The sequence below is a fragment of the Schistocerca piceifrons genome, chromosome 7, assembly GCF_021461385.2.
Source record: "Schistocerca piceifrons isolate TAMUIC-IGC-003096 chromosome 7, iqSchPice1.1, whole genome shotgun sequence".
NCBI classification, from domain to species: domain Eukaryota; kingdom Metazoa; phylum Arthropoda; class Insecta; order Orthoptera; family Acrididae; genus Schistocerca; species Schistocerca piceifrons.
This window is the reverse complement of record NC_060144.1, coordinates 241,372,604-241,398,761: the sequence shown is the minus strand read 5'-3', so window position 1 is coordinate 241,398,761 and position 26,158 is coordinate 241,372,604. Positions and strand designations below refer to the sequence as shown.

The following is a 26,158-nucleotide window of genomic DNA, read 5'->3' as shown; positions in this document are numbered from 1 at the left end:
TGATTTGTATCTCTTGTTAAATGTGGTCTAGTTAAAGATTCCTGTGTACCATGATTCAAAATTTTAATGAAGGTTTTTAGTACTGTGGTAGCGGCAACCGGCGTCCTATGTTAGTAGAGGAGGAATTATTCCTATTGGCGTTGCCTCTGCCACCACCTCTATCATCATGGATTTGAACCACACTTGTCAGTCATTTTGGCTACCTCGAAGCCAATGGTGTATTGATAACTATAGGCAATAGGCGATGGTTCATATCTGTGAAATAGTCATTTGATCATATGTGTTACTATTTTTAATGTAAAATAATTTTTTACTCCATTTAATATTTTTTTCTAAAAGAAAGTGCAGAAGGCAGACTAGCATTTTCAAGGATCAGCGCAGATTAACCTACTCAGCATCAGTTAAGACCTGAATATGGGGTAATGAAGCAGCGAAACTGATAGCCATATAATAAATGTTATTGGAGGGACGGCTGTATAACTAGTAACAGTTCGCTGCCGGCCCCACTGTATGGAGCACTCAGCTCTCCGATTCTTTCGTGAACTACGCTGACAACACCTGGGAGCACATGCCGCCAGTGAAGGAGAGAGCAATCATTCGGTGCCTTGCTTTCTAAATTTTGTAAGGTCCTGTGATACAACACTTGGTCAAGCAGTCGAGGGCTCATCCATGTCCGAGGAGGCTTTGCCATTTGCAAACGCTTTTCGTACGTCTTTCTTGCACAATTAGGGCAATCCCTCTGCTCTGATCAACAGTTATTCGAGGACAACCTTTTGAGAAAATTGTTATTCCAATCTCACTTGTTCCCTGCAAGCTTCATCATATCGGACTAGTATTAGTCTAAATTTCTCTCAATATTGACAATTAGGACTTCCTTTTGTTCTGTACTTTATCAGTGAGGTTAATGTGAAATTATTGCCCCCTTGTTTATGTATATGCTCACAAAGTGTAATGAGAAAACTGGAGTCAAAATGGGGCAAAGGTTTTTCATTGAGTACTGAACAAAACACATTCTAATTACATAATGAAATTGGCTCTATGTGGTTAGCGCCCAAGAAGCTAACACCGGAGCCATTCTGCAACCACAGAGAGGTAAGGAGCACATATACGCTTCGCTTAAGAATGGGCACCTTGCGAACAGCTTGTCACATAACGAGAAGTGTGCCGCAAACTGGTTGACTCCTGCTGCCACTAGAACAGCGTGTAAAGCATGTGCCTCTGGAGGTATGGTAATTCTCACAGCGAGGCGTGTGAAACTAAAGGTCTGCGAAATAAGTGAGCCTGCTTAAAGAAAAGCAACATTCTGTACTGTATGAACGTCCCTTATAAATTCCGAACGGCAGCAGATTCTGAGGCGAAGCGAAAATATGAGACTCTCCATGTCTCACGCTGAGAGAGTCATGGAAAAAAATTGCTTCCACAGTAACTTACAAATGCAGAGAAACATATAACTGGGAACCGCCTTGATAGTGACATCGTGAAAGAGATGTCAATTACCGAGTCACACAGCAGCCCACGCAAGACAGAGAATTTCCACTCTGCATTTGGAGGCTTGGTCACGAAACGGCGATCTGTCACAGGACGACATTCCAAGTTTAGTCCGCCAATGCCAAAAAGAGAGGGGGTAAATATTCAAGGAGTTGTCGAGCTTGGAGAGAGAGGGGGATTGAAGAGGACAGTCGGTGAGACAGTGCAGAAGCAAGAGGATATGGGGGCCCTTCTGTCAATCGCCATCATCCGCCTTCCGACACCGTGATAGCGGTGCTTCGGCTACGGCTATAGACAGTGACGTATCAACGTGGACGCCGTTCTGGACCCTGGCCGCACAGCCACCGGCTGCCGAGCAGAGCACCACACAGGTCCGAAGCGACGCGTCATCGCGAGTCAGCACTTGCCGCCGTCATCACCTCACGACAAAAGGCTATGCAGAATGGTGGAATTATTCATTCCGCCCACCATCCCCTGCATAACAGATTCGTGTCCACGCCCAGCCAAATCGGCTGTGACATTTGTAATTTTGGTTTGGTTTTTTACACAAAACTTACTGAAATAAATGCAGTAACAGAATATCGAAACGAAAAGTCAAATCAGGTGTCATCATAGTTTTCAACCACTCGCTAACAGCTAGTACCCCCCCAACCCCCCACCCCCCAGAAAAAAACCACCCTCGTCGGCTCTATCCCCCTCTCTCCCCTATTCATACACACACACACACACACACACACACACACACACACACACACACACACGGTATAAACATCATAAATAAAAGTTAGTCTCGAACATATACTTCGTTAGGTTGGCCACAAATAGGAAAACATACCAAAGATGATGAAACACGTAATGGACTCGCAATATTTACGCTATGATAAGTAGTGTACGACGAAATAGTTGTACCGAGTGACAAAAGAATAATAGTCCACCACAAAAAAGAGTGAGATACATGGTGAACAGTGTGGGGAAGGCGAGAATACAAATATGTGTTTGTGTGGTAGTAATAAAAATGGTAGTGCGACCTCCAGACCAGGTGTGAGGAAACGCAGATCAGCAAATCGTAAGTAATTAATTTTTTTTTTACAAGAAATCGCGAAGTGTACTGTTTGATAATCTATAACTAACAAAACTGTATCTTTATAGATCCCACTGATGATGCCTTAGAACAGGAGAAGGCGAAATGCGTATGGGGTAAATAAACTAGCAGCAGGAAAAGGCAGTTTTATTCACAAAACAAGTATTTAAATGCAGTCATTTTATGTTTTATTCATCTAAACAATCTGTTCCACTGGCTTATCAACGCTCGAATCTTGTAACGTTTTATGTTTGATTTCCTTATTAATGACAGTTAGTTGCACCCAACATGGGGCAATTCATTAGTGATCAGCAAGTTATTTCACGTCAAAGAGTAAACTATTCTCGATTCACTACAATAGTTTTTTCGCAAATCACGTACAGTCATTTTTATTCTAAATCTCGTCATACATAGAGAGAAATGCAGTTACCAGTCAGTGGTACTTGCAACCATGTGCCTTAAGAAATCTTAGTTGACGTACAAATGTGTTGTGAGACTATATTTGTGCTGTTAAATGTAGTTTCACAGTTTCTTACAAGTGAGCTCCTTCTATTCTATTACGTTACTGCCAGCTACTAAATGCTAAGCAAAGACAGGACATTCATAATTTCGCGGGAAACTTCTACTATGGGTGTTTTGCTCTAGGGCTTGCTGATCAAGACAAAGGCTAGTTACCACTGAAAGTGTGCCATATATCTGATGAGGGACTGAGACTGTGGAGAAATGGGAAGAGCAATACGTACTGCACTTCTCATGATTTAGGGGAGTCATATAATCATGTATACGATTTTCGTTTTTGTATTGTTTATGCTGAAGGTCATAACGCAAAAAGTGAGGATAGAAATTATTCTAATAGATCTTTGACCTTACGACCTGCTGCACGTGGTGACATTTTCCTAATTAAAATTCAGCCTATCATTTTTGAACGTCTGTAACAGGACAGCAAATCACAAAATGAATGCAATTATGATGACAGTAGAAAACTGGAAGAAGATTCTGCAACAGTATTACGTAGTCAAATCTGACTAAATTATTTATCTCCTGACTAGAATCTTAAAACAGGAAGCCAACGCATTATTTGGCTCCATACAGGGTTCTAAACATCTTCTACTACTGTGAGTATCATTCTCTTGTTATAGAAACCAAGGAAAGTAATTAATAAAATTATTTAAAGATGAAGGGCTTATGATTTTGATGCTGTGTTTTGAAGCTCTGCTTCAGGTTAGAATTGTATAAGAGTCTGAAGCGATAGAGGAAAATGAAAATCAGATTTGGTATCAGAATGAAAAATATTTTAACTAAGACCTTACACTACGGAAATATCATCCCAGAAGTTTTAAAATGTAGCACTGTGTTATTAAATTAATGTTTTTCGTAAAAACCAACACACAGAACTCATTTGCAAAAGCCAGTCTATTAACATTTTTCAATCATTTCGCGACAGATACACTCCACGGCAAATTCATTCACGTGTCTAAGTTCATGAGAAGTAATCTTCCTCCCTGAAGGCTCAGGTGGTACAGATTACTTCGCTAAGCAAAAGGTATATTAGCTCGGTTGGTATCTCACTGACCAAGGTGCTAAAATACGCGAAGTACGGCAATCGTTCGACCATTATGCATGGGTGACAGATATTTTTAATGGATTATTTTGAAACTCAGTGTGCACTTGTTATCATTCCACGGCTTATTCTGCCAAAAATATTGTCCGTTTTATGAAGAAACTCTTGATCTGTTTTCGCCACAAACATGTTTGAAAAAAAAAAAGAGTAGAGACTAGGTGGAGTAATTTAGTCTGAACGATTAAGTCATGGAAATGTTTCCAGGGAATCGTATTCCTGAATAACGTACTGGTCTCGACAGCAACACTGCGAAAGACACTTGGCATTTTTAGAGTCCATCAGTGATACAAGAAAAGTACTGCCAGGTGAAAATTATTCTATAATTCAGTTTCCCCCCATGAACCATGGACCTTGCCGTTGGTGGGCAGGCTTGCGTGCCTCAGCGATACAGATGGCCGTGCAACCACAACGGAGGGGTATCTGTTGAGAGGCCAGACAAACATGTGGTTCCTGAAGAGGGGCAGCAGCCTTTTCAGTAGTTGCAGGGGCAACAGTCTGGATGACTGACTGATCTGGCCTTGCAACATTAACCAAAACGGCCTTGCTGTGCTGGTACTGCGAACGGCTGAAAGCAAGGGGAAACTACAGCCGTAATTTTTCCCGAGGACATGCAGCTTTACTGTATGATTAAATGATGATGGCGTCCTCTTGGGTAAAGAAAGCAGGTGATGACAGATGTGAAAATTACCGAACTATCAGTTTAATAAGTCACAGCTGCAAAATACTAACGCGAATTCTTTACAGACGAATGGAAAAACTGGTAGAAGCGGACTTCGGAGAAGATCAGTTTGGATTCCGTAGAAATGTTGGAACACGTGAGGCAACACTAACCTTAAGACTTATCTTAGAAGAAAGGTTAAGAAAAGGCAAACCTACATTTCTAGCATTTGTAGACTTAGAGAAAGCTTTTGACAACGTTAACTGGAATACTCTCTTTCAAATTCTGAAGATGGCAGGGGTAAAATACAGGGAGCGAAAGGCTATTTACAATTTGTACAGAAACCAGATGGCAGTTATAAGAGTCGAGGGGCATGAAAGGGAAGCAGTGGTTGGAAAAGGAGTGAGACAGGGTTGTAGCCTCTCCCCGATGTTATTCAATCTCTATATTGAGCAATCAGTAAAGGAAACAAAAGAAAAATTCGGAGTAGGTATTAAAATCCTTGGAGAAGAAATAAAAACTTTGAGGTTCGCCAATGACCTTGTAATTCTGTCAGAGACAGCAAAGGACTTGAAAGAGCAGTAGAACGGAATGGACAGTGTCTTGAAAGGAGGATATAAGATGAACATCAACAAAAGCACAACGAGGATAATGGAATGTAGTCAAATTAAATCGGGTGATGCTGAGGGGATTAGATTAGGAAATGAGACACTTAAAGTAGTAAAGGAGTTTTGCTATTTAGGGAGTAAAATAACTGATGATGGTCGAAGTAGAGAGGATATAAAATGTAGACTGGCAATGGCAAGGAAATCGTTTCTGAAGAAGAGAAATTTGTTAACATCGAGTATAGATTTAAGTGTCAGGAAGTCGTTTCTGAAAGTATTTGTATGGAGTGTAGCCATGTATGGAAGTGAAACATGGACGATAAATAGTTTGGACAAGAAGAGAATAGTGGCTTTTGAAATGTGGTGCTACAGAAGAATGCTGAGGATAAGGTGGGTGGATCACGTAACTAATGAGGAGGTACTGAATAGGATTGGGGAGAAGAGAAGTTTGTGGCACAACTTGACTAGAAGAAGGGATCGGTTGGTAGGACATGTTTTGGGGCATCAAGGGATCACAAATTTAGCATTGGAGGGCAGTGTGGAGGGTAAAAATCGTAGAGGGAGACCAAGAGATCAATACACTAAGCAGATTCAGAAGGATGTAGGCTGCAGTAGATACTGGGAGATGAAGAAGCTTGCACAGGATAGAGTAGCATGGAGAGCTGCATCAAACCAGTCTCAGGACTAAAGACCACAACAACAACAACAATTCAGTTTGTTTTGTTATGGATGCAGAAACTGAAATCTCAGTTCCTGCATGGAAGTATGTTTACGGTTGCCTACGGAACCGTGAATGTACCCAGACGTGCACCACTTCGTCCGAAAAATCGACGATCACGAATGTCTTTGTTTACGGCTGCAAAAATTTGCATATCGCATGAGCAGAGACCGGGACTGTATGGTGGATATGTAACGGCCTCCCAGCGATATTCCTGCAGCCTACACGAAACAACCTCGGCAACGTATGGGTCAGACTACATTTTTCCGTGATGTCTTGACCTTCGTCTCGCACAGTACAATAAATGTGTTAACAGTTATGGATTATTACTTTTCAAATGATGCACAGTTTATATCATTTCTTACAATCTCCCCATTCCCTTTGACTGTCCCATATGCAATTGACGCTGTGTGTCGAGTAAATGAAAGTTGTATTAAACTGCAAAACGTTAGTTTCAATGTCACTAGTATTTTTTAGTATAGTACAATAAAGGATTACCGTCTATTAGATATAACTTGCTCTGAAAAAGCGTCGAAATAATTCGGACGTAGTGCAGAATAGATTGCACTTTGAAATATCGGTGGAGATGACATATTGAATACAGTGAATCAAATGTGTGGTGGCCTATCAGTTCCATCTAAGCCATCCTAGTAATGAAAATTGTGAGGTCATCCACATGAGTGCTAAAAGGAATTCGTTTAACTTTGGTTACACCATAAATCAGTCAAATCTAAAGGCCGTAAATTCAACTAAACACATAGAAACTCCAATTACGAACAAATTAAATTGAAGCAACACGTAGAAAATGTGGGGAAGGCTAACAAAACACTGCGTTTTATTGGCTGCACACTTAGAAAAGTGACAGATGTACTAAGGAGACTGCCTACACACGCTTGTCCGTCCTCTTTTAAAATACTGCTGCGCGGTGTGGGATCGTTACCAGATAGGACTGACGGAGTACATCGAAAAAGTTCAAAGAGGAGCTGCACGTTTTGTATTATGCGAAATATGGGAGAGAGTGTCACTGAAATGATACAGGATTTGGGCTGGACATCATTAAAACAAAGTGGTTTTCCGTTGCGACGGAATCTTCTCACAAAATTCCAATCACCGGCTTTCTCCGACGAGTGCAAAAATATTTTCTTGACAACGAGCTACATAGGTAGAAACGATCACCACGATACAATAAGGAAATCAGAGCTCGTACGGAAAGATACAGGTGTTCGTTGCTTCCGCGCGCTATACGAGATTGGAATAATACAGAACTGTGAAGGTGGTTCAATGAACCCTCTGTCAGGCACTTAAATGTGATTTGCAAAGTATCCATAAAGATGTAGATCTGGATGTAATTCTTAAGTGAAATTCAGAGCGAAAAATAATTTCCCTTTAATACTTCTATTTTTAAAAAGATGGAAGACAGATCATTTTCGGTTTTTGTAGGTCTGTTGTTGATCCGAAGCTCGTTTGATTACTGAAAGCGAATTGGTTACTGGATCCATCGCAACTTCATCCGTGCCCTGTTGGCCGTCACTGGGTTCCTGTAACGCTTTCACAGCTAATCTACCGCTCTCGGGGCACACGCAGTCCCCACTGTACTTCGTCCGTACAGACAGTCCATTACTTCACGCCGTTGCGTGTCTACCACGACGTGGACGAGCGGTTTGGCTTGTTCTGAATGAGCAGAAACATTTCAGAAAAAAGAAGAATAAGACTTTTTTTTAACCACGAACTATGTGGCAATGAGACAACAGATAGTGTTTCTAACAACCCATTTCTACCTGAAACAGTAAAGCAACTGGAAATGTATCGGAATTGCTATCTACAACCCCTTCCCAGAAAAGAAAGCTTACTACCCACATTTAAGTAGACGCTTGTTATAAAACAAGCATACTATGCACCTCTAATCTCTCTCTAGCAACACTTGTTTCTTCCACATTCTGCACTCCTATTTGAAATCAACCATATTGATATGTGTGCACTGTACCTAGTTTTTTTTTTTAAATCACTTGATCGGTTGACTTATTACTTCTGAAATAGCGGAAATTGGAGGACTTCAGGCTGCCAATGGTTTGTGTTTGACCAGACCCGCTAATAACAATAGCTTCTGTTGTGTTCTGTCACTTTGTTTATTGCCGGAGGAGGCAATTACGTGAGGCATTTAAGCATATGTCATATATATGTTTCAGTTTCACTATCATCGTAAGGAAGACGTTCATACATTCGTTTCATAAGCTGTAAGCTACACCACACTGTGTCAAGAGTTAATGAAAGTATTTAAAAAAAAATTATTGTTAGTAATTTAAGTATAATATTGGCGTCATATTAAATAGTAATAAAAGTAACTATATTTACCAGCAGTTTACTTTCATGATCGAAACACAATTTAACCCTTCTGTTTTTACATCTTCTCTCCCCTCCCCACCCCCTCCCCAGTCAGTTTCAATTTACCACTCAGGGCGTAATAAGCCTCTCTAGGTTGAGAAGAGCAATTCTAGAGAGCCAGCACTGAAGAAGTTATATGGGCTATTGAGAATTACATAATTGTCGAAACTGCTCTAGCCCATAAAAAATGTATGCGAGCCTTAACTGACAACTTGTTAAATCTGGTATACTCGCTAATAAGCCGCGACCGCGGTTGCCTAGCGAGTAGAGCACTGTATTCAGATTTTGAGATCCAGGATTCGTGCAGTCAAAAGCCTTCTGGAAACCCAGAAATACGGAATCGATCTGAAATCCCTTTTCACAAGGACTCAACACTTCATGCGAATAAAGAGCTAGTTGTGTTTCACAAGAACGATGTTCTCTAAACCCTTGTTGGCTGTGTGTAAATAGACCGTTTGCTTCGAGGGAATTCTTTATCTTCGAACACAATATATGTTCCAGAATCCTGTTGCATATCGACGTTAATGATGTGGGCTTGTAATTTAGTCGATTGCTCCTAATATATTTCTTAAATATTGTTGTGACCCGTGCAACTTTCCAGTCTTTGGATACGGACTTTCGTCGAGCTAACGCACCAGCATAATCCGAAAGGAACGTAATTAGTATACAGTCTGGACCATAAGACTTGGTTTTATTAAGTGTTTTAAGTTGCTTCATTACTCCGAGGACATTTACTTCTAGGTTACTGATGTTGGCAGCTGTTCTTGATTCGAATTCTGGATTATTTACTTCGTCTGCTTTTGTGAAGGCGTTTCGGAAGGCTCTGTTTACTAACTCTGCTTGGGCAGCACTGTCTTCTATAGTATCTCCGTTGCTATCGCGCAGAGAAGGCATTGATTGTTTCTTGTCAATAACATACTTCACATGCGACCAAGTTTAGAGACAAAGTTTCGTTGTGGGAACTGTTACAAGAATCTGGCATTGATGTGCGCGCTGAAATTCGAGCTTCTGTAAAAGGTCGCCAATCTTTGGGAATTATCGTCTGTTTAAATTTGTCATGTTGGCTTCATTGACTCTGCAACAGTGTTCTGATCCGTTTTGTGTGCCAAGGAGGTTCAACTCCGTCATCTGTTAATTTATTTGGTTTAAATCTCTCAATTGCTGCCGATACTATTTCTTTGAATTCAAGCCACATGTGGTCCATACTTAAAATTTGGAAGGAATGGAGATTGTCCTCAGGAAGGCGTCAAGTGAATTTTTATCTGCTTTTTAGAGTAGGTATATTTTTCTTTTAGTTTTGGAGGATTTATGGGTTACAATATTCAGTCTCGCTACGACAACCCTATGTCCAGTTTTCCCTGTATCCGTTTTAAGCCTCGTTATTAACTCAGGATTATTTGTTGATAAGAGGTCAAGTGTGTTTTCACATCCGTTTAATATTCGCGTGAGCTCATGAATTATCTGCTCGAAATAATTTCCAGAGAAATCGTTTAGCACAATTTCAGATGATATATTACCCGTACCTACGGAATTAAAAATGTATTTTCGCCACTAACATTGATGATGGAGGTAGGAGGCGGTTCGGTACTTGCTGATGTATGAGCGGGAATGCTGATAACGGGTGGGAGAGAGGGGGTAATAGCTAATATCTGATTGAACACAGGGGTAATGCTCTCAGTGGTCAGAGGAAGATTGAGAATCACTGTTGAGAATAGATCTGAGGAGAGGCTCGTACTACTTAATGCCACAGCCGTCGACTAACAATTTGTAAGGGCTAGTGAGACTAGCAAAACCGGTTTAGCCAAAAACACCATGTAAGCGAACACTAACGTCTTCAAAACTGTTACACTAAGCAGCACCTCGGGCTGCGTCGTTTGGACCGGTAACGGCAGCTATAAGCTGTGTGGTAGTCCCGTTGATACGATCATGGGATACCTTGCACATGGTAAAACATCGGTCCTGCAGACATTCGTGTTGCGAGCGGGTAAGCAAGTTACCTGTCCGAGGTTGACGAAGCCGTTGCGGTGGGCCACGTCGTCGGCAGCGGCCGCGCCACCCTCGACGCGCACGGCGAACTGGTTGAGGAAGACGCCGGGGGCGGGCGCCGAAGCGGCCCCCAGCGCCGCCGCCAGCAGCGCGCACCGCAGCCACAGCCCCATGGCCGCCTCCAGCCGCCGCTACGGGCTCATGGCGGCCCAGCGCCGTCCCACTGTTGCAACACACCGCGTCACAACGTGTAAGCCGACTAGCCTGCTGATCAGTTTACAAGACAGCACGGTTATAACTAAACTTTCGCTGTTTTATCCTATTTAGAGGGAAAACTGTTTATCTTATGGGTACCCAACTCTATAGGAATGACCAGAATGATGACAGTATTGATACCCACAGCTGTACTGTAATCCAATGTCGTTTGTTCTAAACATGCAACCAATTTCGGCTCCTAAAGGCGTAATCTTCAGGTCCCAAGCGTAATCGGCCATCAACGTAGGAACCGGAATGGCAAGACCAACAGTCTTCAAAAGGAACTAATACATCCTATTAAGCATATTACCGCAGCATGTGCAACCATCAAATTAGACTGCAGTGGGGCCGAAGTCAACTGCATTCCGTACCTTCGTACCAGTAACAAACCCGCCAATGGTCGTCTGGCTTTGGTGATTGCACATGTTGGCGTAAAGTGACCAATAAGTTTTACTGAAGACTCCGTTAGTCTTTGTCAATGTGGTTCGTACGTTGATGACAGATTGCGCTTAGGGCCTGAAGATGAGGCTTTTTGGAGTACCGTGTTTTGAAGAAACGGCGTTGGATTACAATTATTACTGTTCAAGTACTTCCTGTCGGGCTGTTGTCCACCTGCCCTCGATGGGTTAGCATAGGTATAGGATTGATGTTCGGACTGTGCTCTGCAGAATATGCGTTATTAGTAGTACCAGGCTAGTTCATAATTTCGTAGGGTTTTTTCTTTTGTATGTTGATATCAGTTCATTCATCGATTCTCTCTCTCTCCCTCCTTTCTTTTTTTATTTGCAGTTCACTGATGCTGTTTGAGTTTAGATTTATTTTTTATCATTTGGAGGTAGTGAGTTATGGGCGCTAGAAAATGGAGTACCAAGTGGAGAAATCGGAACATTTCTGAAATATTCTTCTGTTTGAGTTGAACAGAGAGGTAACACGAGCGGGGGCAGCCAGAGACATTAACCTTGTATGAGGATAATACCACTGTACAGAGCATGGAAAGAAAATGGTTTTCTCTTTCTGACGAGGATATTTTTTGACATTAGACGCTCAAGAAGAACGTCGGGGTATCAGAAGATCTTTAAACGCATTAATCCACAACGACCCTCGTCATTGGGCTCGAGAACTGGTAAATGTGATGAGCTGTGATCATTCCAAGTCGTGCGAGATTTAGGTCTACATACAAATGGGAAGATTCAAAAATCGGGTGTATGCGTACCGCATGCACTAATCCAAAATTATACAAATCATCGAGTTTCCATTTACGCGTGTATGCTTGCTCGTCATAACTGGCTCACGGACGGTACCAACCATTCCTAACCCGTACCGTTACCGGTGAGGAGAAATGGTGGAAAAGAAAGTAATGTTTCAGGTCAAACAAAGCAGCAACTCTCAGAACAAAGACTGGCGTGCCTCCACAAAATATGACGTTATACATTTGGTGGAACGCCGACGGTGTGGTGTACTACGAACTGCTTCCGCGAGTTGTAGCCATCGTGCTGACACTTGTTGTCAACGTCTTACAAGTCTTTGAGACCCAGTCTAAGAGCATTCACTACAAGCACTGTGTGAAGTGATGCTATGTTACGAGAACGCCCGCCCTCATTCTGCTAGACAGACGAAAAGCAGTGTACAGGAGTTGGGATAGAAGGTCATTCCACGCCCACTTTATTCACCTGACCTTGCGCTGTCAGATTTTCACCTTCTCGCTCTCTATCGAACAGCCTGCTAGGAACCTGCTTTCCGGATGAAAACGCGCTCCGAAGGAGGGTCGACGAGTTCTTCGCCACAGAACTACGTGATTTCAACGGTCGCAAAATCGAAAAGTTACCCCAGTTTTGGCAGATTCTTGTAAATAGTGAAGGAGAATATATTATTGATGGTTAAAGCCTCTGTTACGCACGCGCGGGTTTAGCTGAGCCGTCTAAGGCGCTGCAGTCATGGACTGTGCGGCTGGTCCCGGCGGAGGTTCGAGTCCTCCCTCGGGCATGGGTGTGTGTGTTAGTCCTTGGGATAATTTAGGTTAAGTAGTGTGTAAACTTAGGGACTGATGACCCTAGCGATTAAGTCCCATAAGATTTCACACATATTTGACCATTTTTGGCCTCTATTATGTAAACTGTGGTGTTTATTAAACGTACGCGAAAGTGTTGGGAGTGATTGCACCAAACCATTACTTATATGAATAACTGCTTTTAGACGCCGGGCTTTACTCACAAAGATGTTTTATCAAAACGATAGCAATAGTGCTACCGCTATCTGTGACTTACGAAGCATTAAAGGAATACGGAGAGGTCCTCTTTTCGCACCGGGGTTGAGGAACGTGATTCGGAAGTTCCAAATGACTGGTGATTCGGAAATTGGTCCTGGGAGGGGCCAGAGGCCTCATGGACCACAAATAGTTTAATTACTGTTGCCGTGGCTGAGAATGTTGGACGCAATGTGCAATCCTCAAGTACTGTAAGAATTGTGTCGCGAAAGCTGAACATTTAATCTCGCGTGAGATGTATCAGGTAGCAGTAGAGCAACTTGTAGTGCGGTTCCAGGCTGTCGTGGATGCAGGTTTTTGTCACACTGAGAAACGTTCGTAACCTGGAATGTAAATATGGTACGCAATAAACAGATATTACCCTCTCATGTGGAAATGAAAACGTGTTTCTTTCAGTGGTTTAAACGCTATTTCTCTGCAGCGTTTCTTAGAAATATTTCCATAATGTTTCATTTTCCTACGATAACGTTGTTTTCGTGGGGGGCCCTCTCAAGTAGTGAAAATATTATTAAACAACCCTGTACCTCCAAGCACTCCTGATCTTCCACAGGCGCTCGAGCTAGCGACTACAACACTGGTAAAGCAGACCATGTGAACACGTGAACGTTTCTCGTGACAAAGTGGCAGTGAATTGAATCTCTGCGAGGAGAGTCAAAGAGGATGGAAATTCTCGGTGCTGCCAGGGAGAGGCGCAGCTAGTGGTTAGGTGCAGAAACATGTGAGTACCTTTTTACTCCCCTCGCATGCGGTAGGGATGGTCTTACAGACTTAGTAATTTTATGTGATAATATTACCAAGGCTAGCCATGGTCAAGAACGGGGAAAATGGAATTAATTATCAATCCAGCTTTATTTGTCTAGATCACGAGTTTTTAAAATGGTACGATCGGTTTCAGTTGTACTAGCGACCATCATAAGATAGTGAAATATTGTGACGGGAAGTAACACGTCTGATGTTATATAATCAAGTCCTTAATGAAACTAGTACTTGATTCTATAATATGCGATGTGTTAAATTTTGTAACGATTTACATTGCTGGAAAAAGAAATCAGTACACACTTCTCAGGTTTCTAATTCTCTCAAAATTTGTTGAGCAGCTAGTATCGACTAGGTGAAATGACAGCATTTACAGATCAGTAGCATAGGTTCTGCAGTACCAAGTACCGACACATTCTGAAACACCTATAATAGTGTGTGGTGTAGCCTCCAAGCACAGCAGTGCGGGAACTGGCTCTACCATCCAGTCGATGCTGTGGTGTGTGTGAAGGACGGTCTAAAGGTATGCGGTTCTAAACAGTTCTTGTCGACACATCCGGGCTCACAAGCCCCTTTATGTGCGCTGTGGTAGCTGTACGAACTGCCACTGCTGTACCTACAATACAACGATTCTGGTGGGTGTAGGTGGCGCGTGGACGTCCAGAACCTGGTCTACGGACGTGATCTTCATCACGTCTAACTTGTGTGGCAGTTCTTCGATAGGATAATACCTCCATTCGAAAAGCTACAATTTTATCCCTTTTAAACTCGCTAAGTTGGCCTTAGGAAGCACGAGTGAACTTCTGTGGTATGGCCGCCTGCTTGCTACACACATTTGCATCACACTGAGGCCTCTTGACTGTGAGCATTCCCTGTTAAATGACACACATTTAGCACTCTGGCAGGCATGCCAATACGCTGTCTGCTGGTGGAAGACGTTGAAAAAACTATCATTACATCTACTTTCAGACAAGTGGCATAAGCCGTCATCGAATCAAAATCGACATCGTCTTTCCAGGTGTAGTTTCTTTGTGACAGTCTATTAAAACCTGTAGGTGACTGGTGGCACATTGGAAACCGATTGTAATTTTATAAACTAGGTATCTAGAGAAGTGTATAACATTAGCAAATAACACAGAAATATTACGGTATCATAACCACGCATACAAGATAAATGATTTGTTCACTGATGCATAATCAAAGTTTGTAATAGTTTAATTAATATGAGCTGCTACAACACCTAGGAGGCATACCAAAGTGATTGGTTCAAATGGCTCTAAGCACTATGGGTCAGAACATCTGAGGTTATCAGTCGCCTAGACTTAGAACTACTTAAACCTAACTAACCTAAGGACATCATAAACATCCATGCCCGAGGCAGTATTCGGACCTGCGACCGCAGCAGCAGCGCGGTTCCGGACTAAAGCGCCTAGAACCGCTCCGCCACACCGGCCGGCGATGGTGTTATCCTAACGCATTACGTTCCTCCACGGCAGACCGTCAGTGCATATTATTACTGTTCGGTTTTGGAACATCACCTGCGACCATCTTTGCGAAAGAAACGGCGACCCTTCCTGCGCAACCCACCCATCATTTTGCACGACAATGCGCGGGCGCATACAGCGCAAGCTGTGGCTGCTCTGTTCGGTCGATGGGTCTGGGAAGTATTGTACATCCATCGTACTCCCCGGCCTTAAGTCCTTGTGGCTTTGATCTGATTCCTAAGATGGAGGAACCACTCCGTGGCATTCCCTTCAGAGCTGTTCCAGAGAGTCGACAGGCAGTAGATCGCTCCATTCGCACCATCAACAAACAGGTGCTGCAAACGGTATACTACGCCTTCCACATCACTGGCAATGGTTTCTACTCTTTTGTATTGGTTGTGAATAAATAGTTCCCATTATTTAAGTTCCAGTTCTCGCATTTTCATGGACTTCATGATCACAAACAATGTTGTCACTGTGCCACAATTTTTCGCTCTTGTTTTGAATAACAATCTGCGTAATTCGATGAATGATTTGGCAACGGAGTTCACCCCAATAGAACGTTAATTGGGTATAATGGAGAGGTCAATTAGTGCACAAAATCCTGCACTAGCAAAAATTTCGCAGTTGTGGACGGCTGTAGAGGTAACATGGCTCAATATTATTGTAGCTGACTTACAACATCTATTGAGTCCATTTCACGTCGATCTGTCGCAGTACATTGGGCATAAAGGAGGGCCACGCGATATTAGAGGGAAATGATAATTAAATCAAGACCCTAAGCTGTCGACAGGATTTGATACCTATCAGCGGGAACAGTTGAAAATGTGTTCCCCGACCGGTACTCGAACCCGGGATGTCCTGCTTACATGGCAGACGCTGTAGCCACCTGAGCCACCAAGGGCACAGAGGATAGTGCGACTGTAGGGATTTATCCCTTGCACGCTCCCCTTGAGACCCATATTCCAAACTTGAAGTCCACACACTACATTCGTAGTGCCCCTGCCCATTACACTCATTACTCGCGGCTGACAATCTTATCGAGTCCCGTAAGAGTTCGGGCAATGCGTGTGTATCCGCCACAGAAGAAGAAGGCCAGTGGCCAGTTAGCCTTAACTGTATGAAGATGGTATCTGTTCTTTCGGACATGTCCGAAAGAACATATATCATCTTCATATTCATAAACGATATTAGAAGGTATCCCAAGACTTTGTCACCTCAGTGTATATTTTTGTCTTCATAAGACTCTTGTGTGATGAGTGTTTTACCTTTCAGATAGACAGAGCTCCTTTTTTCAACGTATTTCTTAACTTCTTTCCTAAACCGTAGTGTTCAGTTTGTTTTTCTCTCATGCTTTATAACTCATGTACTTAATGAATCCCGAGTTGATACTAAATACTGTATCTCCCAGAAAATATTTTCTCTGCTAATCTGCATCAGTTGTGACATACAATTTTTGTAGGTTCATTCCACAGTCGAACTAAACATTTTTTTGTTTTCAGATTGTTTTTTAGCATTCTTGTCTCATCCTGCACCGCACTCTGATTTGGTTGTGAATAAATAGTTCCCATTATTTAAGTTCCAGTTCTCGCATTTTCATGGACTTCATGATCACAAACAATGTTGTCACTGTGCCACAATTTTTCGTTCTTGTTTTGAATAACAATCTGCGTAATTCGATGAATGATTTGGCAACGGAGTTCACCCCAATAGAACGTTTATTGGGTATAATGGAGAGGTCAATTAGTGCACAAAACCCTGCACTAGCAAAAATTTCGCAGTTGTGGACGGCTGTAGAGGTAGCATGGCTCAGTATTATTGTAGCTGACTTACAACATCTATTGAGTCCATGTCACGTCGATCTGTCGCAGTACATTGGGCATAAAGGAGGGCCACGCGATATTAGAGGGAAATGATAATTAAATCAAGACCCTAAGCTGTCGACAGGATTTGATACCTATCAGCGGGAACAGTTGAAAATGTGTTCCCCGACCGGTACTCGAACCCGGGATGTCCTGCTTACATGGGAGACGCTGTAGCCATCTGAGCCACCAAGGGCACAGAGGATAGTGCGACTGTAGGGATTTATCCCTTGCACGCTCCCCTTGAGACCCATATTCCAACTTGAAGTCCACACACTACATTCGTAGGGGCCCTGCCCATTACACTCATTACTCGCGGCTGACAATCTTATCGAGTCCCGTAAGAGTTCGGGCAATGCGTGTGTATCCGCCACAGAAGAAGAAGGCCAGTGGCCAGTTAGCCTTAACTGTATGAAGATGGTATCTGTTCTTTCGGACATGTCCGAAAGAACATATATCATCTTCATATTCATAAACGATATTAGAAGGTATCCCAAGACTTTGTCACCTCAGTGTATATTTTTGTCTTCATAAGACTCTTGTGTGATGAGTGTTTTACCTTTCAGATAGACAGAGCTCCTTTTTTCAACGTATTTCTTAACTTCTTTCCTAAACCGTAGTGTTCAGTTTGTTTTTCTCTCATGCTTTATAACTCATGTATTTAATGAATCCCGAGTTGATACTAAATACTGTATCTCCCAGAAAATATTTTCTCTGCTAATCTGCATCAGTTGTGACATACAATTTTTGTAGGTTCATTCCACAGTTGAACTAAACATTTTTTTGTTTTCAGATTGTTTTTTAGCATTCTTGTCTCATCCTGCACCGCACTCTGATTTTTGCCTAAATAGTCCACGATCACGCCGAATGTTGGCAGAGTTTAGAGCCTAAACATGTAGTTTTGACTGGAGATGCATGTTCTTATTTGAAACAATGTAATTTACTGTAAATTCGTGACCTCTTGTGTTGTGGGAAGTGCATTTATACTGCTCTTTGTGGTCAAAGAATACATTATTTTCCTTGATAAGGGAATATATTCCACAGCAGTGATTCACGGTTTATAGCTAGTGTGGTCTATGTAATTATACACGACAGTCGAGAGCAGAGCCGACCACGGCGTGCCAAACCGCATGCGAGCCGGATGCGCGGGTCATGTGCAGGCTGGGGCTCGGCGTATCTCGCCTTTGCTCGGTACTTCTCGGAAGTACTCACAGCAGCACGGCGTTTCATTTAATACTGCGGGACCTCGTTTTCTGTTCGACATGACTCTCTACATTTAGGCACAATCGCGATATCACCGCTGTCTACCCTTCGCTATTTGTCTGTGGTATGATGGACTTCTACACTTCCAGCGGCTGTTTACACAAAAATAGCAATCTAGCGATCTATCGTACCAAGCCTTTAAAAATGAGTGGAAATGACAGAAGAGAGGGATGAGAATATCTATTACACAGATGCATATTCGCCGGGTACTGCAAATTTGCTACGAAACGACACTACAATGCCATAACGATATAATTTAAAAATTTTGTTGGCAGCGTAAGAGCCAAAAATTACTACGAGATCGACATGTGGGATTCATTCTTTTGTACGTCAAGGAACAATTTGTGGTAAATTTCCATACTTGGAGCATGTGAAGGAATTAATGATACAAACCGAAAAATTTCTGAAACTGCAAACGTTTTTCTACTGTCTGTTGCAACAGTTTCCGGTGGAACAGGACGAAAAGCGTGGAAACCTTATATACTACAGCTTAGAATGTTGGTTAAGTAAAGGGGCATATCTGAGATAACTCTTAGAGACGAAACCAGCTGTTCCTGAATTTCTGAAGGAAAAAGGAGTGTAGGAAGGGGAATGAGAACATCCGGAATGCAGTAGACATCGAATTTTAAGAGGACTTGGCTTCACACTGTCCACTTACTGCAAGGTGAGGAACAAGTTATTTCTGATTTCATGGGGACGCATTGTAGAAAGCACAAAAACCCTAAGCTCATTAGCATTGAGAACACCGCCACATTTGAAGAATTCATTGTTGCCTTGAAAGAATTACAAGGATGGTTTTACAAACGTTTGTTACATCTGTTTTCGAGAGTGGTTGCCATTTCAGTTAAAAGTTCTCCTTAGCGTGTAAAAATTAATCGAGTGATTTGCAACGTAATTCACATTCCAAAGACAGATCTCTTTAACGATAAAACTGTCCAGTACATCCTTACTGTTTTCCACAATGAGGTTGCAAAAGTGACACAACATTTATTTCAACATATGAGTATGAAACACCTCTTTTTCAATTATGAAATTGAGTAATGAATTTTAAATGGCAGCTTGCCTGTCAAATTGTTTGCATCTTTCATGTACCGACAGTTTCTACCTGATCAAAATAATTTTATGCCTTAGCACACCAAAGATATTTAATCAAACTGAACGTTTATTTCATTTGTGGATCTATGTTGTTCAGTGATATGAAACCAGTCATACGCAGTGCTACTGCATTTTCATCTACATACAGCATATTCGCAGTTTCCCCTCTCTTCCCTCTCCTTCCTCTCAGATACGATCGTGAGGACCGGGGGAGGGGGGCGGCGCCGGGTGGGGGGGGGGGGATTTGTCTCTAGTCTGGGTGCTAGAGCACAGCTAATTAGCTGAATTCCTCGTCGCCCCGGATAAAGCCGTACAGGTAGATAGTTCAGTATTATTTGCCACACGAAGATGCGGTGAACAATGGATAAAATGACAGTTTCGAGTAGTTTTAAGCATGGCTGCTGTTTTCAGTGACCGTTTATAAACATGTACAAAATAAAAAAACAGGCCAAAAGGGCTTTAGTCCCAATTTTTTTTTAAAAAAAGCAGGGATGAACGCGTGACACTATGGCCTGCTCATACCTGTACAGCCACAGGTTGCAGCCTGTGGCTGTACAGGTATAAACAGGCCATAGTGGCTCATCTTCATGCTTTATTTTTAAAATATTTTGGGGCTAAAGCCCGTTTGGCCTGTTATTTATTTTATATGTGACATGTAAGTACTGTCTCTGTCTGGTATTATTAGTCAGTACTTACACTTTTATATAAAAAATTTCTTTTCATATAAATTTGTAATTATGTCATAGACCACTTTAAACGTTTAAATTCTGATGAAGGCGCTCTTAGTAGCGTTGAAATCTGGTTAATAAGATTAAAAATTGTGACTGAGGGCTCATTTGTTTCAGTTTAACAGTTTCGAGTGTTTGGAAACCTAGCAAGGTCATTGTAAGCGGACAAGATCAGTTCAGAGAGAGTATGAAAAGAAGTAATGCTTAAAACAAACAATTGTCGAATATTATATCGAACTGGACCGGCCAGAACGCTGACATAGAACAGACATGTTTTCAGATGTAGATTAAAGATATTTCTTCTACTGCGCCACCCTTTAGATGCCACTAACGCTAACTTTGTAGCATGTTTAAATCGTAGGAGGTACACTGTGTGAACAAGCTCTAATACGAAGGTGAAAAGCAACGTCGACCAGTGTAGCTCACTCTCGTAATACGACAATTAGTTTCCTGACAATATCTTATCCTGACTAGAAGTAATGGTCTATACTAACATAGCGACGTCACGAAAGATTTTATATTCAGCTTCTCACACTGTAAATTGCACTACAGCTCGCTACGACGTCAATATGTACGCGAGGATTGATAATAACACTTTTCGTGGTATAACTGGTTCAGGGGTAGCTATCTGGATATTAGTTACAACAACGCATCTGACTATCAGTCTTCAATAGGTTCGAAAGACAAACTACCAGCAAAGCTAGTATCAGTCATTAGAAAGAAACTAAATGGGAGAGTCTACCGGGAGTAGAAATGAGGTATTCACTTTACCAATACCAGCAACATATTTTGCAGAACACGTTCACAAAGTAAAGATATAATTTTATACAGTTTATGCCTCGTTGTCAACCAACGATAAAGTCTATAAGTAGCGCCTTGCTACAACAGTATCCTTGACTCTATTGAAATTTATTCTTAATAAACTATTTCGGTAATCACAATCTTTCAGTATTAAATGGACTAACTTTTCATTTATAATTAATCACTTTTCCATAACACGCGAACTTGCTGTCCCTGTCTAAAGATTATTTATCCTTCTGTAGGTTACAAGTCATTCAGTGAAAATAGCACTACTTTCTTTAATTTCTCTGAAATTTGCTTTTACCAGTAGTCCAGTCTTTTAATTTATTGGCATTTGGATTTACTTTGTTCCGTAAAATTATATTCCAGATATTAGTCTGCTTTCAAATAAGCCTTGATTATTTTTTGAAAATAGTTTGGGGATAAAAGACAAGTCGGGAAGTGACTTTTTCGGTTTAAAACTGTTTTCTTTATTTGCTGTAATTGAATGAACTACAGGTACAAAACATTGAGTCATTGTATTGTTTCTTCGAGTGCTGGTTCACTATTCAAAACCTCACTAAGCGGAAATGTAATTAAAAACAAAAAAACCTGAGTGTCACCGCCACTTTTCAGTTATACGAACTCAAATAATCAAACGAAGCTAAACTACTTCAGGCATTGACTTCTGCGATCCACTAATATTTAAAATTCAAAACACAGCACTCAGTGATCTCTTTCCATCAGAATTAGCGTATTCTCTTTTAAATGGTTCTTGATTTGTCATTCAGGGCCAAAGGGAAAAACTATCACAGTCTCAGTCAACTTCCGATTGTTTCTCAATAAATATATATTACATAGAACGACCGTTCCGTTTAAGATAGACTACAGATTCATTGCATCCACGAGACTTCCAGTATTTACTATATTGCGACGCTCACGGTGAAGTCACACAATAAATCCTAACCTTAATATCGCTAAGACATTACCTCTTAGGGCTTGCGTACAACTATACAACCATAGTAATACAACGGACCGCTACTACCCCTTAGTTACACAGTTCGCCTACCATCGTATGGCTGTTAAAAAGCACAGCGTACCATTAACAACAACTAGGAGATACTAATCTCACACTTCAATGAGTCCCAGATTTTCCTATACTTCGTGAGTCTACACTCTACCAAAAGTCTGCGAAATAGTCACTTCCTACGTTAGCCCGAAAATCCTCTCCAAATTCCTTTCCAAACGACTTAGAAGTTCTCTGAACACTTTTGAGCTCTATCCCCATTGCAGACTAGTTAATGTATCACACGTGTGAGCCGATCCCATCACACTCGGGATAATCTCTCTCGAGGTTGACTATTCGAAAGTTACTCCAATACTACTACCGAAATTCTCAGAGAACATCCCAAGAACTATTCTCTGCGAACAAACATATCACGCTAATTCTCTCTTTAGCAATATTTCTTTCATGCAGTCGCTGGAAAATATTCGTAGTGGCCAGGTGCATCGTATTTGTTTTCTTTCCTCACGAAGCGATTCAGCAATCGGCTGGGCTTCGCAAACTCGCTGACTTCGCAGGAATTGAGGATTACGAATCGAGGAGAAGCAACTGAAATACAGTATCTCATCAAACCTATCGTAACACGCACATGCAATACGGAATTTACCACTAGATCTCACGAGAGGCGGTCTCACCGATATAGAAGGCAGTGGACACGAATGTGTTGTCACTCATGAAGGAGTAATAGAGAAATGGATCGGTCAAAACAGCTCAGTGACTTCAGAGAGTACTCACAGGATGTATACTACGTAACAGATACATCCGGGACGTTTCAGTCCTTCTAAAGCTGCCCAACTCGACTGTATCATCACTAAAATGCACTCTTTCATTAATAAGGATCTCTTAGAAATGGTTTTTGGACAGCAGTTTCCCTGAGAAAGGCTGTCTTACCCAGAGTGCCGACCTGGATCCAGTGGAACACGTTTGAGATGAGCTAAGATGCCGACTTCTTTTCAAACTCCACCATCCTTTCTGTAGTTTCGCCTCTTGAGGACGAAAGGGTTGCCATTCGTGCTGAAACATTCAGACACGTCATTGATTGTACCTCCAGCCCAGATAAAGTCATCGTAAAGGAGAAAATTGCTGACCAATATTAATGTCGACTAATAGATGTCTGGACGCTTCCGATAGCTTAATGCATGTGATTTTTGTGTGTGTAGTGTAATTTTCAAGCAGTTTTCTTCAGAAACATCGAGATCTGATAAACGCTGTACAAGCGGAGTAGAAACGTATAGTGAATCATTATGGCGATGACGCTGGCCACATGTGGTGAAATTCACTGAACTCTGCGACTTTGTAGACAGTACGGATTTTTATTGCCTGGAGTGTCGGAATGAGCACCTCGGAAACCGCGAAACTAATCTAATGTTCGAACGCAACCGCGAGAAGTTTCTTTGCAACATTGACGAAGAATCGTAAACCCAAAACTAGGCGAGAAGTTGCTGAACGCCCATGCCTTACTTACATTGCTCCCTCTGTATAGCAGATATGAGGGAAGAGTACAACGTCGGAGAATACACTACTGTCTAGGGGCATACTGTTCAATGCGCGCATTTTGACATGGGGCTACACATCGATTCACTTGTTGAACCATGGACATCGTCAATTACGGTTCCAGTGGACACGAAATCATCGAGACTGAACAGTCAATTAACTGAAATGTGAGTCCTGGTCAGACGAGTTACGTCCCTCCTTTCACCATTTCGGCCGGATTTGCTTTCATCTAGACTAATAGCTACTAGACAAGTGCTCTGCACCACGGAAGCTGGTAGTATTAATGGCGAGGGAAGTTCGCTTGGGCTGCCATGGGACCTGCGGTGTGAATCGAAGTCACGATGACATCTGTGGACAACGTGAAAATTATTGCGGACGTCCTGCATCCCTTCATACTTAATGATCTTTTAACGACGAAGGACCAATCATCAGATTATCTGTCAGTATCACAAGGCTAGAATTATACAGAAGTGGATGACATCTTGGGGACCTAATTCATCTGATCTGAAAGTGATGGGTGGTGTCGGGAGTGAAAGATCTTCAAGAGGGAAAAATTCCAGTACTCGAGCAGATATGTCTATAGTCTTTTATGTCCGTATCTTTGGCACTCCTTGTAGTCAATTCGCAGATGCTGATATGCTTAGAAAACACATTTCTTAACGAGACGAGGCGATCATTTGCAGTGAATTAATAGCGATGAAAGCAATTGCATCCATAGTAAGGGAAGCACTGTTAGGTAAATTAAAACGAATAAACCGCTGTAACAAGGACGTAACTGAAATGCGTTATCTGTTGCCATAAGATTTATAAGAATAGAATCATGAAAAAGACTGAAAACAGAGCTGTGAACCTCAAGATGACCGTCATATGAGAGAGTGTCCCGAAAGATAATCTTCACCGGAATGGCGACATTATGGAACATTGTGTGAAGGGTACTCATTGTATGGTTTTTCGCGTTACTCGCCTAATTGGTCGTTACCCTGCCCTAACAAGGCGTTGCGCCACATGAAAAGTGTATGGCCCGTTCAGAGAATGTCATGATACCACAATGAAACAGGGTCTGTTCCTTGAAGGAAACAGGACAGCAGACACTACGACGTTTCAGTCTTAACATTCATGACATCGTTAGACACGTCGGCGATTGCAGAACTGTTATCTGATCTGCCGGCAGGAACGACAAAGGGCTATTCTCTTTGGCGAATTTTACTTCGGCCTTAGAGCACGCGGAATAAAAACAACCTCTAAGAATTGCTCTTCGAAAGACAAAAATGCTCAAGTTGCTGCTTCGGCTAATTTCGCATGTCATGATGCGACTGCAAGAAGTGAAACTGTAAGAAAATTTCGTGATAATTATCGTCAACATAGAGGCTGGGTCTGTACCCCACCAAAATTCGTAGATGGTAGCTGACTGCAAAGTGCTTACGAACAACGCGCTTCAGATCCGTTTGATGCAGAATCTGTGTCAGTTTTTAAAGAAAATGGTAAATGGTCTCTGATGTAGAGAAAAATATCCATTTGCTTCATCGATCGCTGACTTAATAACCGCAACTTTAAAGATAATGAACTTGGCTGTGAGCAACACCACAGATATTTTTTTTCTGATTTTATAGCACAGTATCTGATAAGATCATAGAGCACCAGGTCTATTATTTCTGTAACTAATATATAAATGCTATGAATCAACTGGAATATTAAAGAGTTTTTTTCTTTTCTTTGCAGATTTCACGCAACATGTTATACGCTTGGTTGCTGAAGGTAGGTTTCCAACACTATCTGAAACCGTCTAGATCTTTGATAACGGCTCTAAATTTGGCAGAGCACACTTCAGTTTCAACGGCTCTCATTACAGAGTTTTTGTGACATTGTGACGCTACAACGCAGTCCTCCCTATGAATTTTTTCGCTTACTTCACACATGAAACTGTTTGTATACGATGTATTGTTTAGTGTAAACATGTATTGTAAATACTATGTTTAAATTATGTAATATTTAATACTGCCAAGTCAGGGTATATTTAGTTAACGTTGTTTTGTCGTGCCGCTGGGCGCGGGAGCGCGCCAGCGGGTGGTAGTAGCACTGACGCCGTGCTCGGAGTAAGACGTACAGTCGAGTGCTGCTGTTCCCAGCTGTGTTACATATAACGGCTAGTGTGTGGCTCTAAGTACGACGGGAAAGTAATGGTAGGCATATCTGGAAGCATGGCCGGGCAAGTGCTGGGCATAGTGCTGAAGAAACGAGGACTTAAATGTGAAGCGCACTGTGGGCCCAAATCGCAACAGTAAAAGCGTGCTGCCACATTGTGTCGCTGCCGTAGACTTCCGTCGATCCAACGACAACAAGGGAGGTAAGATCCACGTAATTGTCGTAGGATAAAACTGTAGAAGACTTGCCAGTGACTGTGCCTTTCTCTGAAGTTGAACAATTAATAGCAAGCACTTTGTAATCGAAGTGTTGCAGTTACATTCTACCCGACAATAACACCAAGTAGGTTCCTTCCGATCCTTACCTTATTGAACCGAGTGCGTCACGCCATTATCAAGAGAAAATATGTTAATTATCAAATTATTTGCATAGAC

The 26,158-nt window shown here is 41.9% G+C and overlaps 1 protein-coding gene across 1 annotated transcript in view; it reads right to left on the bottom strand.

Annotated features, from left to right (window-relative positions):
- LOC124805594 (furin-like protease 2) overlaps window positions 1–10,665 on the bottom strand; it is a 718,105-nt gene extending 707,440 nt beyond the window's left edge. Inside the window, exon 1 of the mRNA XM_047266161.1 lies at window positions 10,551–10,665. The gene's annotated coding sequence lies outside the window, so the exon portion shown is untranslated. The remainder of the gene's footprint in view (window positions 1–10,550) is intronic.
- Between the last annotated feature and the right edge of the window lie 15,493 nt (window positions 10,666–26,158).